Here is an 18,862-nt window from a genome sequence, read left to right on the forward strand (position 1 = left end):
CTTCCTATCTCTTATAACGGGGAAATTTTTCAAAGTTGCACCAAGTCCAGAATCAGATCCAGATCCAAATAATTTCACTAACTTTTGTTGACATCATCATAAAGAAGCTGTATACCAAGTTTGAAGCCAATCGGAATTGTAGTTTCGGAGAAGAAGACGACTGAAATTCTTGTAACGGACGACGTACGACAACGACGGACACCACATGACGACAATAGCTTACAGCCTGTCGGCCGGTAAGCTAAAAAGGAATTATCAATTTGTTAGACATGCTTGTGTTATATTATGTTTTTGTTTGTTCAGAAATAATAATATTTGAGCATTGAGACCTGATGTATCAAATATGATACAAAATTGAAACTCAGAAGGACCAATAAAGGCTCCAGTTTCAAAGAACTGGAATTTTCAGTCAGTGATTTAATGATTCAGGCTTTACAGGGTTAAGTACAAATGAGCATTTTAATTACTTTTTGTACTTGAATAATCAAGTCATTTTTTTAGTCGATAAGTTCCAGTGTCATTGTAACTTATATGCCCCGCTCCTAAACCAAAAAACAAATAAACCACCCAAAAAAACACAGACCAGCCAGTAGTACTCCGGCTGAAACAGTGCCATAAACATTAAATCTGCATCTCTATGAAATAAAACATAAATTACCTACTGCCTCAAATGAAAATTAGCCAACTCTTAATGGGAAAATCCATATTTACCCACATCTGATTTATGGTATCAAGTTTTCTCCTTCCATCAAGATAATCCAGATGTCTTCCAATCTGCACATGCACTGTCAGCTGATAGTTTACATTATAGCTCTGTTAGCTTAGCTTTGTTTTTAAACAGAAAACAGCCACAGTAAAACCACAAATCACCTCCGTTTTCTGTGTGGTTTGTGTTGTCAGTAGCTGCAATAAAGATCTGTTTGGAACCTCCAAACAAGGTCAGAACTGGGGATCAACAAACGATGAACTCAGCAAAGATAATCACATCACACAATAGCTTTTATACAGTGGTGTCGTCCAGGGTATACAGAGTAGTTATTTTTCAGTCATCATTGCGTATACCCACTTCGAAATCCCCCCGATGTGCACCGTTCAGTCGTATCTGAGCCAAATTGCTCCTTTTTTTCTCCTAGGATGGTGAAGCCATGACCCGCCCTACTCTGCCTCTAATTGGCTAGTACTCGCTGCCTTCACTGATTAGATTGGTTAACTTTATGCATGAGGACTGATGGGCCAATCATAGGAAGAGTAGGGCGGGTCAAACCCCACAGGTGCCAGTTCCACCCCGGTTGATTGACAGGTCATCGCACGTCTCATTGAAAGATGCGCGATTATTGGAAATGCAAACAAGAAAGGCAGAATAAAAATCTTTGAAGTGAGTGACACATATCGAGAGAACCTACTTTCATGGAATACAGAATTCTGAGATAAGTTTTGAGGTGGTTTCCATATGAGTCACTGTTTTAAACTACTGGTCATATGACTGCACATTTAGAGGAGAAGAGATTTGGTCACCAATACTTGAACCATGTGAGTAGGCTAATATTATGAAAGGCTAATGTTTACCTATGTTTGCCTCATCATGAATCCATTTACATTCATGCAGCTGTTTGTGTGACCAGTAATACCTCCAAACTGCTCCCGATCAAATCATGACAATTTTATAACAATGAGCAAATACATACAGTATCATTTTTGGGTAAACTAAATACAGTAGTCTTACATGTCACTGTTTCTAAAACAGGGCTTTTTTTCTGGACTACTTAAAAAAAAGGCAAAACTTTAGCGTATACCCACTTCTCCAGGGACCACTACACCACTGCTTTTATACCTTCATAAGCCTCATAATCCAACTCACCTGTGCACAAGAAATACTGCAATTTCACCATTCTTCTCATTTATAGCTGTGTCCAGTGGTGAAAACAACACCACTACTTCTAGGTTTTATCACTTTGTCACTTTTGTTTGACTCTATAAGTTGTTTATAACAGCCTCTCCTCCTCATGTCGGCCTTGGTGTTATTTTTCATTCCAGCAGACTGACTCACTACTCCCTCTAGTGGCCACATACATTCACAGTGACACACTGACTCACGGCTGTGAATAAATTCAGTTTCCTAATGTCTGATCTCTTGTTTCTAAACACTGTAATGATACTTTTAATACATTTTATAGTGTTTTATTTTTTTAATGACCTATCATGCCGTACCACAGAGCTAATCGATTCAATACAGAATTTGAAACTTCTGAGCCCTGAACTTATGATAAGTCTGTGAAGTGGATTGACTGCATCCTTTTACTTGTCATATATCATGTCTGAGTCTGCGTGTCCTATTAAAACTCTGGAAACATTATTAAGAAACAAATGGTGCATTTTTGTCACATGGAATTTGACAATCCTGAGTATTTTTAACATTTTGACCCTTAATATCAATCGCCATTTGAAAAATACTTCAGTTTTCTGTCCTCACCATGACCCAGATAAATTATAATGTCTTAAAAGTAGAGGCTGCACTATCTATAAAAACTCCAAAAACACAGATGAATACAATGAGAGTTAAATGTTGTGAGCCAAGCAGGAAATATCTGGGCTGGCAACAAAAACAAAAAAGGAAGGATAAGAAGAACATGTAATAAATAGTGAACTCTAAAATATGTGGACATTTAAATATTTTTGGCTTCCACACGGGGGCGTGACAGAAGAAGTTTTGGAACCACACATGCAGTTACTGAAAACTTAAATCTCTTGCTTTGTTTTCAACCTCAACACAATCCCCATCTTAATTTTCTGCTGTTCCTTGAAGTCCAACTCATGGTCATTTTGATTCAAACACCATCCCTCATTCATATTATTTTATTTTAACCCATGAAGACCCAAACAGCCACTGCTGACCAAAACCATCTACTGATGTAAACTGTTTAATATCTGTTGATCCACTAATTCTATCAATACATGTCAATAATTGGTGTAAAACACAGTTCATCATCTTTTCATGGTCATCAGATATGACCAAGCCCGGATTAACCATATGGGCAACTGGGCAATTGCCCGGGGGCCCGCGACCTCTGAAGGGCCCTGGGTAGCTCGGGCATAACAAAAATGTCTGGTTATCTTTTGCTTATAAATGAAACTGTCCGCAAAAAGTGTTCTTAAATAAATACTGGATACTTTGGAAATGGTTTCTTATTTATTTTTTGTGAAAATGAAGGACACTTCCCTCTCTTTCTAATGTAGTGGATCAATTTTAGATTATACTGATGCTAATGTGTTTTGTTTTCATATCATCATATGCAAGTTGAGTGGCCTTGACAAGAGGCTATAGTGGTGCACTTATAGTTCTACGAGCATTTACACATTTGTACATCAAAATGCATTTGATGATAGTTAGATATTGAAGTATGGGGTATATTTACATATATTCCTGGAATTTATTCTGTATTTTGCCAGATTATAGGGATTCTGGGGTTGTGATGATGGGGCCCTTGAATATTGTTGCCCAGGGTACAATGACGTGTTAATCTGGCCCTGGATATGACCCATTTGGACGTTCAGAGGCTCCGTAGTTACCGTGGAAACACATCTTCTACAACATTCGATTCAACAGTAAAACCCATGGAGTTGGATCAGTGACAGCGGATGGAGACACTGGGTTTACGTTCATGATATATTTGACTAAAAAAGTTATTTTTTCTTCCGTTTTCTCTGTTTGATATAACTTTTGAGTTTACTGTGAGTTTTAATGAACATCTAAATTAAACAGGAAAGTAAATATAGGAAAATACATGATTTACAGTGAAAAATGCAAAATACAGAGAATAATATAATAAATGGGGATAAATCACTTAAGGCAGGTTAAATAAAGAGAAAAATAAATTTGGAAACTGCCTCAAAAGTAGCACTGGTTCTTTATGGGTTAATTTGAACGGCTAATGTTCTCTCTTCTGTTTCACTGTAATTGGACAAGGCTGCATGACAATCCCACAGCACTCTTTAACATCAACTCTGATCATTTTCAGTAATACACCGCATATGATACTGTGTCATCTGCTGTATAACATACACTCAGGCCCATGAGTGTTTGGACACTGACACAAACTTTGCAGTTTTTCTCTGTACATCACAGTGGATTTAATATGAAACATTCAGGATGTGGTTGAAGCGTGGACTAATTCAATGGGTTTAGAAAAATATGGAATTAACATCCAGCTGAGTCCAGATCACACTTGAAGAGGCAGATCTGTCATTATTAACGTCTATAATCAAGAGACGCCAACAAGGTGCAAACTGGTCACATTCAACAACAGGAGGGACAGATTTGAATCTGCCAGAAAACGTCTACAAACAGCCTTCCCAGATCTGGGCAAAGATACAGCGCACAGATGACACACAGACTAAGTTGGACCAGAGTGATGGGAAAAGTGTGGAGGAGGAGTGGAACAGCTCCTGATCCAGACCAGACCAGGTCATGTGTCCAACATGGTGGACAGTGTTTATGTCATGGACATGTGTGTCTGCCAGTGGAACTGAGTCACTGGTGTTTATTGATGATGTGACTGATGATAGAAGGAACAGGATGGACTCTGAAGGATACAGGTCTGTCCTCTGCTCAGATTCAGACAAATGTGAAACACTCATAGGACAGTGCATCACATGACAGATGGATAATGACTGAAAACACACTGGAAAAACAACCCCAGAGCTTTAGAAGGAAAAGAAATGGGGTGTTGTTCAGTACCGAAGTCGGTCACCTGATCTCTGAGGGGTTAGGATTAAATAAATTCATACTTCTTCGTGCTCCTTTTCGACCATGCAAAATTCAGACTTGTATGTGCTTGGAGATAGACTCTGTCCATTTGAAGGTTTTATTTTTTATTTTTTATTTTTTTGCATGTTCGAAATAAATAAATAAATCAAATCAAATCTCAGCCCAGTGGAGCAGCGTTAAAATTACTGAAGACTAAACTGAGGCACAACGACCCACAACCCAACAACTACTAAAGGCAGCTGTAGTGAAGGCCTGGAAAAGCATCTCCAGGAGGAAACCCACTGTTTGGTGATGTCCATGGGTTCAGAGTTCACTGACTGTAAAGGATTTTCATCTAAATACTAACCCATAAAGACCCAGTGTGACTTTTGTGGCACTTCCCAAGTAAATTTTCTCTAAATTTAACCTTTCTTAAGTGATTAATCATCATGTATTGGAATAATATTCTCCTTATTTTGTGTTTTTTCAGTGAAGATCGTGTATTTTCCTCTATTTAATTCACTGATCATGTAGATGTTCCAAAAAAGCTCACAATCAATTCAATGGTTGTTAAACAGAAAAAAACTGAAGAACAACTGAGGTTTTTTTGTTTTTTTTATCATTAACTGAACATAAACCAAGTGTGTCCATCTACTGTCATGTATCAAACTCCATGGGTTTTACTGGTGAATCAATGTTGTAGAAGATGACAGTGTTTCCACGTTCACTATGAATGTCCAAATGGGTCAAATCTGATGACCATGACAAGATGAAAAACTGTATTTTAAACCAATTATTTAATTAATTCAACAATGTATGGATAGGATTAATAAAACAACAGATATTAAACATTTGATATCAGTAGATACTTTTAATCAGCAGTGGATGTTTGGGTCTTTATGGGTTAAAAACAATCTTCATATTTATGACAACCTTAATTTGACCAACTTTGGAGTATTTTTGATTACTCTGAAAATTAAGGGTTTGTTTAAAATGGTTAATACGATATTTTTTCATAAACATTTTAAATTAAAGCTGAAAATTCACACTTTAATCATATTAAATAATACCTACAGTCCTGTCTGTATCATTGTGAATCAATATATGACTCATGTATACAGTTGATTATAACTCAACTATACAGGAGTGCATTCACTTATTTGATTCATTTCTGTTTTTGAGGTTTGTGACGTTTGGCTTCTATTCATTTAATACTGGAACAAACTGGATTGCTTTTATTGTCACGTTCAGAAAGAAACAACACAATAAACATGTTATTCAAAATGATCCATTAGGTTTGTGGGTTGCGAGCTCTTTTTGATGTACTCTTGAAAGCAAACGAGAATCTATGACCTCTGGGAGTATTGGTTTCTTGACGGGAAAATAAAACGAACGCTTGATGACCAGTGGAAACTGAGAAGGAAGTAACATTATTGTGGACGTTTAGTTTTCTGCCCAAAACCACCTTAAGTACACTTTATGAGCTTACATGTACCTCAGTATTCATGACATTTACAAGGCTCAACACATCGTGATTCTGTCTGATATGAGTAACAAAATAAAGCCATGCAAAGTTCACACATTTTGACATTTTGTTCGCACGCTGCACTTAACTGTCTCGAACGCTAAACTCTGAAAAAGCCTTTCCACTTCCACTTGTGGTGAATGCATTCATCAAAACCAGCTGGTCCTGATTTGGCCAGACTACATGTAGAGCTGGAGACTTTAGATTCACATAACTTCTTTAATCTTAGCAACCATTTTCATCCTCTCATGTCATCAGAACATCTTAGAGCAATTATAACTGGTATGATCCTACAGAGCAACGACAGAGCATAATCAAATCATAATGAAATTTTGTGAAAAAAATATTAGGGGGAATTCTGACTACAAACAGAGGATTTCTATGAACCAGCAAAGCCTTTGTAAATGAGGGTTTTTCTCATGCAAGGGGAACTCCCAGATCACACAATGTCGTCCAAAAAAGAGGAAATAAGATGTTTCAAGGGATAAATTCACACAGTAATGCAGACAGTAGTGTTTTATAGTAGTGAAGCCAATAGGCAGGGTGTTTAAAAAATAAAATAAAATAAAATAGAATAAAATAAAATAAAATCCGCTGTTTTGCATGGCCTAAAGTAAAAAAAAAAAAAAAAAAACAGAGTTGAATGACTACACATATCCATCAAACACATGAATGTCTTGGCTGAAAGTGTGATTGGACTCATTCATTTGCATGTTTTCAACAGAGATATGGCAGCAGGAAGACGGAGAGAAGGAAAGAAATTAATGGATACCATAATGCAATACATAATGTACTTGTCCATGCACTTAGTCATGTTATATTTAAGTATCTGAGTGACATACGCTGTAAAAAGGTTATGTCTCAGTTGTGGCTGAAGTGAAATTTTGAAATGAAACCACACCCCCTTTTCATGTAAATGTCATCATTAATTTTTGCATATCTATCTTTGGAAAAAAAGGTAAGTTCTTACATTTTAAACTTTTTAAATCAATTTGCAAAAAAACTACCAATGTCGGTGTTAATGGTTGGTAATAGTATTTCTTTTTTTTAGTGAATATAGTGCACAGAAATGATCAGATACGTGTTTTTGATATTTCTTTCACTGAAAATACACATCAAGGTTAAAACCTAAAACACTTTTTTTTCTGGAGCTACTCATAAGTGGTGAGTGAAGTAAAGCAAATAGAGTCCCACCCCTACAGGTTGTACCACATGGGACCTTATTTCAGAAGAAAAAAATGTTACATTATTGTCAATATCAATAGAAAAGTAATTATATGATTCTGCATGAATTCTGCCAACATTTACAAATATGATGATCTATCAGTTCAATTTACAAGTCATGAAAGATGTTTGTTGTTGAAGTATCAGACTGGAAAAATACAGAAATAGAAAGACTACACAGATAAAGGTAGTGGAGAGGATGTCATGGTCACTTTCCCTCTCTAGTGCTGTTTCTGATTCACTGAACATGTCTCTGCAGCTTCAACATGACCACAGTTGTAGGTTTTCAACTTTTTTCACATTTCTCTCCAAAAATGAGGTGAAATATGCTGAGGTAACAGCTGTTTTGGTCCGGCTGATGTGATGGTATCACAAGACAAGAGATGCAGTCCACTGAGCCATTTCATACTAAACTAGTTGTTGCATTATTTTCTCTGTAAATCGTAATAATTTAAGTTTTAAGAGTGTTTGTATAACAGTACAGAGGTGGCAAAAGTCCACATACTCTTTCATCAAGAACACTTGTACAGATGATGCCTGGGTAAAAGTAAAAATACTGATTTAATTTTAACAATCATGTTAGAGTACAAAAAGTACACTTTCTGAAATGTACTCAAAGAATAAAAGTAAAAGGTATTTCCACATGGTTGCTAACTGAATCTCATACCATCCATGTCAGTATTAGTCTCTCTCTCTCATCTGTTTTGTCTTATTATGTCTTTTATGTGTTTTTCATCTTGTTATGTTTGTCATGTGTGATATTTACCAAAGGATACATCCCATCTATAACGTCTGAAATCAGTTTTTATTCTGATAAGGCGAAAAATGGAACAAAATAAGAAAATAAAAAGATTGTTCTTCATGAATGCATTAAAATAGTCTGTTCTGAAAATGTAAAGACAAGAAAGTACATGTATTCATGTTAAAATGTAGACAGTAAATATAAAGAGTCAGAAAGATAAATTCTCAAATACAATAAGGACAGTTGTTCAATTTTTGCCACCTCTGAAAACAAGTCATTATGAGTCAACACTGGCCTAGCTGCATGTATTTATTCTGTATTTGGGTGCTTCTCTGAAACTGGTCCTAACAACTGGATGTGGGGGCAAAAAATTCAAACCAGATGTAGACTAATGTTATGAAGCAAGTTTGGAAGCACTTTGGGTCTATTTTAAAAATAAATACTTTCTGAGATAAAAAAAAGAAACTATTTTTCAAATAAAAGACATTTTTATATTATTTTACATTATTTTTTATACAAAAATCTGCATGTAACATGGCCTAAAGGACATGAAAATTACACAGTACAATTTTTAAAAAATCTCTTTTTTCTCTCACAGGTACATTTTGGGAATTGAACTAGTTATTCAAGGCAGACTGTTTCACAAAAATGACAACTGTTACAAAATCATTCGCGATTTATATGTCTAAGTGGGCAGGTTCTGCATGTAACACAAATGGACACGATGGGTTACATACAAAAAATGGAATGAGACTGAGATTCATGAAAACCCACATGTCTGGATTAGAAAAAAACACTAGGATCATCAAATTCAACACAGTGTCTTTATTTATAGCAGTATATAAGACCATTTCAAGCCATGTGGTCCAGATAAAATGCACCTGGGTAGTTTTTCGTGTCCCAGTTTTGGTCCTATTTTTGGCCCCAATATTTGATTAAAAATTCATTAATTTTGGGATGGCTCAGAGCAAGAGTATAGTTTTTTTGGCATTTATCTGAGGTCATCATTAGGTACATCCTGGGGGGAAATATGTCTACATTTCTCTTTTGTTATTGGGTCTAAAAAAGCTGGCAAAGTGCCAGGTACCAAAATGTACCCAGTTTCACAGGAGCACCCATTTACACATTTACAAAACTATGATGTGTTTAAAGAGTTCTAGGTAAGATAATGTCGTCATAAGTTGCAAAAAAAAAAAAAGGGAAAACTCAATCTTGCGTAGTGTAGAGACTGGCTGTGATGAAACATCCTCTGATGCTAAGCCAGGGCATATCAGTGATATTCCTGAGATCACTGGATGTTTGGAACATCAAACACCCCCCCTCAGGCGACCCCACTGACAACGATCAGGCCTCGACGTGTGCCCTTGCAGAACCCTCCCATGGATCCACTCTGTCGATGCAGAGCCATCCAGAAGCTTTTTCTGCAGTTTCAGTGTTGTTGAGGAAGGCTCCTTGTCATGTCCAATATCAGACCAATGTGAGTGTAGCTGTTGCTATGGGAACCTCAGCTGCCAATCCTGTGCCATGTTCAGCCTGATGTTCCTGATGTTCCTCTAGTTGTCCTCCTTGGCTCTGACACAGCTGATGATCTACTTTGTGGGATTTCCCCTCTTACAGCTGATGGTAGCACCACAGATACTCTCCGCTATGCTCTTAAATATGTGGTCATGTCACCAACATTAGCAGTGTAAACCCAAAGCCTTTGTACTCGTTCTTTCTTCTGATAAAGTGGACATACTGGTGTGTCGGCCCAGCCCCACTGGGACAGCTTAGACGGGCTGTGGTGGACACTGTAGACAGACTGGACTAAGAACTTGATGTGGTGAAGCTGAGTCATCTAAGTGAAGTTTGTTTCCAATACTAGAAAAACAAAGCAATGATCATTTTTGTGAACATAATAGAGCAGACAGGTACTTTTTACCATAATTTTACATCTTCGAACAAAGTGTCACGTGACCTCAGAGCTGAAGTTCGGAGGCTAACAAGTGGTGCCAGGCACAACAAACCCCACCTCTCACATGTATTGTCGCTTATTTTGGCATCGATCCAGCTGATTTCATCATGTCTATGCGGGTGCAGATGTCAGTATAGACAAATTTCAGCCATTATAAGTAAATGGAAAGAAAAAAAAAAATATCTAAAAAATCTATTAAAAATCTGAACTTTGAACTACTATTCCCAGAATGTAATTACATCTATTCTGGGTCACTGGCAATCAATAAACCCAATTTGGTATGAATTCAACCAATAGTTTTGCCGTTAGAGTGTTAACAAACAAACAAACAAATCGAAACCTTCGGGGGCGGGGGCGGGGTAATAATTAATCACATGATACACTCATTTACGGTTTCTGTATAAAATGATCACAACTTTTATAGTAACTATGGGAAGATTAACAAACAAACAAACAAACAAACAAAGGGGTGCCAGGCACAACAAACCCTGCCTCTCACACATATTTTTCCCATTGTAAGTAAATGGGAAGATTTTTAAAAATTAATAAAAAAAAAATTTTGAACTTTGACATATTGTTCTCAAGATATAATGAAATCTATTCTGGGTCACTAGTGATCTATAATGTCAATTTAGTATGAATTGAACCAATAGTTTTGCTGCTACAGACATGTGAAATTTATAAGAAAATGGAGAAAAAAAAAAAAAAAGATTGAAAAAACTCATTAAACATTGAACCTTTGACCTACTTTTCCCAAAATGTAATCACATCTATTCTGGGTCACTGGCAATCTATAAACCCAATTTGGTCTGACTTCAACCAATAGTTTTGCTGTTCGACTGTTAACAAACAAATAAACAAACAAACTGAACCAAAAACAATAGCCCTTGCCTCCCCTTCAGGCTTCAGGGGGCGGGGTAATTAAGCAGGGAAATTACTCCATTAAAACAGTGTTTATTTATTTCACAAGAGTCTCTCTTGATATTGTAAATGTCTGCTGGTAAACCTTCTACATTCCTTCTCCCTCTCCAAAGTAAAGTGCCGCCGTTAATGATAAAAACTGAAGTGACCTTTGTGTAAACTGACCTGTGACTCGTGTCCACCTGAGGGGACAGGCTGGACATGTCTGTCTGCAGCATGAAGGCCACAAACAAAACCGCTGTCCTCAGACGATAAAAAAAAGCATTCAGGAAAATGTGTGTCTCTGAAATACAGACTCTTAATATGTGTGTTTTTATGAAATAGTTCACATATTTGTGCAGACCTTGTCACACTGACCATGAGCGTTTGTTTACAGCCTCAGAACCGTTTGTTCTGTTTTCGTTTCCTCCGCAGTGACTCCGCTTCTGCTTCTAACAAAGAATTTATGTGCACTGATTGCTTTTCAAAGAAGAAACATTACGGGAATGCAATGTCAGAGAAATGAACCTGCGTATTCAAACAATTTGTTATTCTTATTTTACACAGAATTCATTCTGTCCTTTGTATGACAACAAAAACCTTACACAGGGCATAGAAATGATTTCAGTTTTTCTAAGAATGCATCAACACAAACGTGACCCAGAATGTCATATCCTACCTATGGAACTGACATGAGGTTGTAACCCCTGTAACATTTAACATGTAGTGTAAAAAAAAAAAAAAAAAAGTGTGTTATAGAAAAAAAAAACACAAACAAGCTTCTCTTTGTGGGTTTTTTCTTATAAAGGAAGTAAATGAAATGGATGCTTGACTATAAGAGGAGGGGGAGGAGGCTACTTGAGTTCACTGAACTCTTTTAAACTGAGGCGTTGTAATGCTGAACCACAACTCGCTGTACGCTGCATGCACAGTCACTGAACCCCACACACAACTCCAGACAATCTAATTTACCTTCATCCTCTATTATTCTGGGGTTTGGGGTTTTTTGTCTTTTTTTTTTTTTTTTGTCATCAGTCACTACTTCCTTAACCTTTTCAAATAAATCCTATATAAAGACCTTCTGAGGCATCTGCTCCTCATTTGTTGTTTCTAATTCACAGACTCAACTGTGTTTACACACACAAACACACTATATTTATGTCAATAGAAGTTTTTTTCTTGTTTTCCTCAATTACTCAGCATATGAGCAATCACCACAAGATCAACTGCTGCCAGAAGAGTAAACATCAAGTTCAGTTTCAAAGTGCATAAACAATGGCAGCCATTTTCCTTAAAACCTCTGTTTGGTTGATCTCCTTTCCCTTTCATTTTTAAACCATTTCCTGCAGGCTGGTTATTGTCTAAGTAGCTCCTAAACAGCTTTGAGCTCCCGGTGCATTATAATTTAACTGAATTTTCACAAAATCAGTTTCTTAAAGTCGTGTCTTGAGAATGTAAAGAGTTAGATCATCACTGGTTTGAACAGGCGACATCATATAACTCCTATCCTCGCATCCCTCCATTGGCTCCCTGTGTGTTTTAGAATTGATTTTAAGATTTTACTGATTACTTTTAAAACCCAAATGGGTCTGGCCCCAAGTTATATAGATGAGATGTTGGTTACCTACGAGCCTTAGATCCTCGGGGGGGCAGAGGGCTCCTGGCTGTTCCAAAGTCGAGGCTTAAATCTAAGATAATTTAATTTAATCTAATCTAATCCTTTTCCATCAGGACCCCTCGACTTTGGAACAGCCTGCCCGAGGAGATAAGGCTTGCGGAATCAGTGGCATGTTTTAAGTCACTTCTTAAAACACACTTTTATAGACTTGCTTTTATGTGATGTTTGCCCCTTTTAATTTTAATTTTAAATTTAAATTTTTTTAAAGTTGAATCTTATCCTGTCTGATTGTTGGTTTATATTCTCATACATGATGTTGTTTTATCTCACTCCTTTATTTTTGCATTGATTTGACAGCATCATGTTACGTTCTCCCTGCCCTCTTTATTACGATTCATTTAATGTATTCGAAATGTCATGTTTCTGCATTTGTTGTACACATCTCTTCTATTGTGTTGCTTCTGTTTCAGTGTTTTTACTTGCATCTTCTATCCTGCTGTTGTGCCCTTTACTTGTCTGTCAAAAGCACTTTGTAAACTTTGTTTTTAAAAGGTGTTATATAAATAAAGCTATTATTATTATTATTATTATATTATTATCATCATCATCATCATCATCATGTAACAGTAATATTGTACATTTCACTCAACACATGAGCTTTTGCCTCTGCACTAAATAAACTGTTCTAGACCGTGTAACACTGTGTCAAACTCTTTCACAGGTTGTCAGACTTTGTGTGGCATTTGTTTCTTCAGCTGCAACACTTCGTTACTGTTTGCATGTGATATAAGATGTAGAATGTAGACTTGTTTCTTATATTTACCCAGGGTTTGTTTCAGATTCATTATTTGTTTCACATATGCCAATGTTGCGCTCTCCGCCCGGACGTTCGAGGGAGATGGCTGCGCTGTATGTGGTGTTGAAATAACAACGAACTCGCTGCGTTTTCGTCACTCGTACTGTGTTTATTCAACAGCCGCCATTACAACAACTCACCTCAACGGCGCACATGCGCACAACTGCTTCCTTCGAGACAGTATAAATCAATCAGGCACGAAACATTGAACAAACTGTGCATAACTTGTTTTAAAAAAAACAACTTTTAAATACATTTGAGTTTTAAACAAAATATGTAATGATTTTAATAACAATTTTAAATGTAAAATTAAATTATATAAACCTATATTTTTCATCACTAATTAAATATAAATGTAATTACACAGTACCTTTGCACTTCAGCAACAACATACATAAATCTACAATAACACCTGAGAACAAATAAACATTAATGACCTATGAAGAACATTTTTAAAAAATAATGCGCTAAGGCATTTTAACCTGTCACACCAGCACACATAAGGTTTGTTCTGTACCTTTGCACTTATTTTCCTTTACCTTTGCTGATGCAACAACCTCTCCACTTTTTCCCAAGCAAAGAAACTTTTTTGCAATATTTCAAGAGTTTTTCAGTTTTTCAATTTCCATTCTGTCTCATTTTAATGTGAAAATAGAAAATGTGAATGAAACTACCCGCATAGTCTTTAGTGTGTCATATGTGGCCAGAAAACAGTTTAAATCACACACTTTATTAAATTTTCTCACAAAGAGCAGGCATTGCATGTGGAGTGTCCCAAGGTTATGTCCTGGGTCCTCCTATTTTTAACTGGATGAGAACTGTAAGCTGCATTTTGTGTTTGAGAAGGAAAAAAAAAGAATACAAATTATTTTCAGTTTATCAACATGCCTTTCTGTTTACGGCTTCATCGATTACGTAAATTTATGATGACATTTTATCGGGTAACAAAAAAGACAAAGTGGTAATCTCCTCCTACTATGTTCACACTCATCAAGGAATCACCGCGGCTGTAACTCCTCCCTAACTGGACCTGGGCAAGTCTGAACCAATGATCCATCATCTTAGCCCGCCTTGGAGGGTTCCCCCACAGCTGTGAACCCCCATCCTCTGAAATGGGCATGGATGTCAACCACTGAGTAATATTAAATGTTTTGTATTTGCATGTTTTTGCACACAGAAGAACATGGTATTGGACAAAACGCGACAATACAAAAGGCTGTTAGATGGAACAATTTTTAATAGCAACATGTATTATGTTTTTCTTATTTCATGCATTCATGTTTTATTTTTCAGCAGCACTCTGTGGCCCAAAAAGCGTCACATAAATCTTGTCAGTGAATACCGTCTAAATACATTTTGACATAAATTGTGGTTTACGTTCATGTATTTGCGCTTTGGTCAAAGTTTAAATTCAATCAACAAACATGGCTTATTAGCAGAGGGCATGAACCCCCAGTAAATACTTAATACCACACAACAACAATGTGACTGTTTTACTCTTTTTTGAGATAATAGTGTAAGGCTCAGAAGTTCTAATAATTTTTGTTGAAGGAATGTTAAGTTTAACAATGGAATAAATTACAGGGAATAAGTTAATTCATGTATTTGTTAAAAAATATATTGACAGTGTTTACACAAATAACTATTTACATTTATGTTTGTAGAATTATTATTTACACATATATACATTTAATTATTTTCATTTGTTGTACATAAGCAGCTAAAATAACCTGTTGAATGTGCCTTACATGTGCCTCACTTACATTTACCGATCTAGGTACTGTTAGTTCCTGATTGGCTGGTTCGGTCATGTGAGATGATGTTTTCAGGAAGTGTAGTGGTAGCTATGATGGTACATGAAAAGATGAAAAGTAAAGCACTGTTGTAAGAAGAAATCTGTCTCCATCCTGCAGTTTCATTTTATAAAGAATGAACTATTAGCCATGTTGAGCCGCATTACGTAATAAATTCCCATTATGTAATAAAAGTTCAAAATGTAATTCGAATCTCACATCATCTTGTAATAAAGCCGCATTATGTAATAAGCCGACGCATTTTGTAATAAACTACGTCAACACATTATATAGTAAATTTTTTTCACATTATGTAGTAAGTGGTTACACGGTGGTGCAGTGGTTAGCACTCGTGCCTCACAGACAGAAGGTCCTGGGTTCAATTCCAACACCAGTCGACGGGGGGTGGGACCTTTCTGTGTGGAGTTTGCATGTTCTCCCCGTGTCTGTGTGGGTTCTCTCCGGGTACTCCGGCTCCTCCCACCATCCAAAGACATGCATTGATAGGTTAATTGGTTAATCTAAATTGCCCATAGGTGTGAATGTGAGAGTGATTGTTTGTCTGTATATGTTCAGCCCTGTGATGAACTGGCGACTTGTCCAGGGTGTACCCCGCCTTCGCCCCTATGTAGCTGGGATAGGCTCCAAGCGACCCCCGTGACCCTAGTGAGGAGAAAGCGGGTTCAGAAAATGAATGAATGAATGAATTATGTAGTAAGTTATTGCAATTTGAGAAATTTATTACAAAATGCACTTGACACATTTTTATTAAAAAAAAAAAAATGTAATAACATGGTTCATGATGTAATAACAATCCAAATTAATATGATTTCAGAGCAATTTAGAAGAAATTAGTCACAGGAGCTACAGGTAATGGAATCAGAACTTTAACCACACAGTTTAAAGATTAATTTAGCACATTGTTATTCTATTGCCGTGTCAGTTGTGTCTGATACAGTATCTTATGATTTTGGAAATGAACCATGTTATTACATTTTCCTGAAAATAAAAATGTGTCAAGTGTACTTTGTAATACATTTCTCAAATTGTAATAACTTACTACATAATGTGAAAAAACTTACAACATAATGCATTGAGGTAGTTTATAACAAAATGCGTCAGTTTATTACATAATGCGGCTTTATTACAAGATGACGTGACATTCTTATTACATTTTGAACTTTTATTACATAATGGGAATTTATTACATAATGCAGCTCAAAAAGTCACCAACAAACTCTCACGTTACAATAGTTACTACAGCTCTGAAAAAAATTCAGAGACCACTGCAATTTCCTGTGAAATCAGCCTGTCTGCATGTATGACAGCCATTCCAGTCCTGTGTCTGTTGAATTCCAAAACAATCACACCTTATTCTACTGAATAAACACCTGATCCATGTCTTATTTAGGAAGGAGAAGTACAAAAACCACCACTGTGGACATCACTATCTTCTTAGAATGGACAAAAACAGTTCTATTAGTACTGCAAATGTAATTGGAATGCAAAAATAACTGTAGAAAACTGCTGGACTTCTGCTCCGACAATGTTCCTAAACTCTGAGGACTGGTTCCTCTATCAGGACAATGCTCCTGTCCTCAGCTACGTCCATAAAGGTGTGGATGATGGACCACCAGATGCAGACCCTGTCATGTCCAGCCCAATCTGCAGACCTGAACCCACTGTGAAAACTTCTGGAGGAACATGGATGGTCCAAGCCATGGAACATGTCTGAGCTTCTTGAATTTCTGTGGCAGGAGCTGCATAAAGTCATCCAACAGTAATGGTGGAGAGCCAAGACACATGAAAGCAGTCACTGAAAATCAGGGTTATTCCACCAAATACTGAAGTCTGAATTTTTCCAAGTTACAACATTATTATTGTGCTGTTTAGAAATGAATATGAACTGGTTTTCTTTGCATTATTTGAGGTCTGAAAACACTGCATGTATTTGTTATTTGGACCATGTGTTGTGTTCTGCACATGCATGCTCTAAAAAACAGTATTTTTTATTTATTTGGAAATGTTGTCGTAGTTTGGAGAACAAAACAAAAATGTTCATTTTACTCAAACACATACTTATAAATGGTAAAATCAGAGAAAGTGATAATTTTGCAGTGTTCTCTATTTTTTTTTTCAGAGCTGTGTGTGAAGCTGGCTTTAGAAGGGATTTGAAACATATAGAAATTTATGTTCTTCCTCATTTTTGAGACCAGTTGGAAATTTACTAATCAAGTTTTCCATGAATACAGCTGAACTCTGCTGTTCTTCATTGCTGTGTGGTGGATATTTAGTCAGAAGAAATACCTGAATAGTAAAGGATGAGAGAAAGAATAAAAAAAAAAAAACCAGTTTCAGGTCTGTAAAACCGGTTCAGGAATTAAATTAATCAGTGGCTCAAATAAGACTTAGAATCTAAATTACATAATGAATGATCTTTCTGAGTTTATTGGGTTTACTGTAATTGTCACTGCGAACGTGTTCAGCTCTCTGAGGTGGTTTTCACATTCACTCAAAACGCTTCATTTTAATATATTCCTGCTTTATTCAGAGACACTCTTTGAGCTATTCTGTAAAAGAAAGCATGTGTTTGAAACAGCTCCTGTGTGACATTAAAAAAACTATATGAGAAGTTGGAACAAATTCAGCTGAACTTCCTGAACCTAGAACCTAAGCAGCATTAATGTAATTTTACTACTTAAAAAACATAGAACACAACCCATGATGTGTAATTTGTGTGAGTGCACAGCATTGTCATTCATATGTAATGAGTTCCTGGATGTTTCTGAATGGTCCGGTATGTCTTGTTCATTCAGGTAATGACAAAGGCACAGACTGTTTCAAATGCAAAAACCTGATTAAAATGCATCACATTTACTTTCCCTATGACATGAGAGCGCAGACAGATAACTCTGTTAACCAACCTGTGTCCATGCTCGGAAGAAATAAAACATTTCATATTCTTAATTAATCTTCCCACAGTTATTGTAGAAGTTGTGATAGTTTTATACAGCTACTGCAACTAAGTGTATCATGTAATTAATTATTTCCCCTCCTTCCAAAGTGGAGGCAAGGGGTATTGGTTTATTTTTTTTCAATTTGTTTGTTTATTTTTTAACACTCTAGCAGCATAACTATTGTATGAATTCATACCAGACTGGGTTTATAGATTGCCAGTGATCCAGAATAGATGTGATTACATTTTGGGAAAGTAGATCAAACTTCAAATTTTTAATGAATTTTTTAAATCTTTTTTTTCTCCCATTTACTTAAAATGGGCAAAATTTCAAATGTCTATAAAAAAAAATCAATTTTGTTTCAGTTTACTTCAAACTTGGCACATATATAGAGTCAGTTAATATGCTGACATCAGCACACACATAGACCTGATGACATCAGCTGGATCGATGCCAAAATAAGCTACAATACGTACGAGGGGCGGGGCTTGTTGTGCCTGGCACCACTTCTTTTATGAGTTAAGAGCAGTTCATTACTTTCTGTATCCT

This window comes from Sphaeramia orbicularis, chromosome 3, assembly GCF_902148855.1.
Source record: "Sphaeramia orbicularis chromosome 3, fSphaOr1.1, whole genome shotgun sequence".
Taxonomy (NCBI): Eukaryota; Metazoa; Chordata; class Actinopteri; order Kurtiformes; family Apogonidae; genus Sphaeramia; species Sphaeramia orbicularis.